The sequence below is a fragment of the Penaeus monodon genome, chromosome 9, assembly GCF_015228065.2.
Source record: "Penaeus monodon isolate SGIC_2016 chromosome 9, NSTDA_Pmon_1, whole genome shotgun sequence".
NCBI classification, from domain to species: domain Eukaryota; kingdom Metazoa; phylum Arthropoda; class Malacostraca; order Decapoda; family Penaeidae; genus Penaeus; species Penaeus monodon.
In genome coordinates this window covers 36388609-36390386 of record NC_051394.1, presented here as the reverse complement: position 1 = coordinate 36390386, position 1778 = coordinate 36388609, and positions in this window count along the sequence as shown.

The window sequence follows — 1778 nt, the reverse complement described above, 5'->3', positions numbered from 1 at the left end:
TCTCTCCCTTCCCTTCCCCCTCTTCTCTCCCCTCTTCCTCTTCTATCTCTCTCTCTCTTTTTCCCCCCTCTCTCTCTTTTTTTTCCCCCCCCCCCCCCCCCCCCCCCCCCCCCCCCCTCCCCCAAAAAATTGCAAAATTTTATGTGTATATCTAAAAAAAATTCTGTTTTAGTTTTTGAAGATTTAGATTCTCAAAATCGTCACAACAAGAGAAGTTTTGTTCCAAATCTGTTTAAAAAACCCCAAAAGGGAAAAACCTTCCCGACTACTCCTTTTTTAGCCTCTAATATAACTGCCTCTGCAAATTTCCGTTTTGTTTTTCCCTTTTCCACACAACCACACAAAAACACCCCACACCACACAACACACAACACACACACCACACACACACACAAACACACTCTTTTATATATATAATTATATTATATTAAAATTTTAAATAATATATTATATATTATTATATATATATATAAAATATAATATTTTTTTAAATTTTATATATCTGTGTGTGTGTGTGTGTGTGGGGGGTTTGTGTGTGTGTGTGTATTTTTAATATTACAAATTTACACAAAACCCCACACACAACACACACAACCACACCACACACCCACACACCACACACACAAATATATATTATTATAATATATTATATTATATATATAAAATTTTTTTATAATATATATATATATTATTAAATTTTAAAATTTTTATATACACTATATGTACACATATAGATGCATCCATATATATATTATATATAAATAATATATTATATATAATTTTATTTAATTTTATAATCTTAATTTTATATATATATATATATATATATATATATATATATTTTATTATATAATATAAGCTTATATATTAAAATACGCAACACACACACACACACAAAACCCCACACCCCCCCCACACACACACCCCACCACACACACACCACACAACACACACCACACCCACACACACACAACGCACACACACAACACAAACACAAAACACACACACATTCATATGTATTTGCAGTATTATGGATTATGTTTCGATTGTGTATGTTTGCATGTTGTATCAGTAGTATGAATTATTATGTATGTATTGCATGTGCTGCATATAGTATGTATGTTATGTCATACATGTATGTATTATGTATGTATGCATGCATGTATGTACAGTATGTATTTTGTATGTATTATGTATTATGTATGTATGTAGTATGTTGTAGTATGTATTATGTATGTATGATGTATGCATGTATGATTACGTCTCACATCTCCTCTCTCTCTCTCTCTCTCCCCCTCTCTCTCTCTCTCTCTTTTATTTTTAATTTATAAAATTATATATATATAATATATATTATGTATGTATGTATGTATACAAAAACCAAACACACACACACAAATATATATTATATATAATATATTATAATAAATTTTATATATTAAAATATAATTTTTTTTTTTTTTTTTTTTTTTTTTTTTTTTTTTTTTTTTTTTTTTTTTTTTTTTTTTTTTTTTTTTTTTTTTTTTTTTTTTTTTTTTTTTTTTTTTTTTAACGGTAAAAAGGTTTCCTTTTAAAAAGGGCCTTCACCATAAATAAGGAGGTTTTTTTCATTTGTGAAGGGGGAAAAAGAAAATTTTTAGAGGTGCAAAAATTAAAAGGAGAAAAAAATTTAATCCCAAGAAAACCCCGGAAAGGGGGACGGCGGGGGGAGGGGGGGGAGGATGTAATCTAAAAAAAAATCAATAAAAAAACGTGACACCCCTTTTTAACCCAAGGGG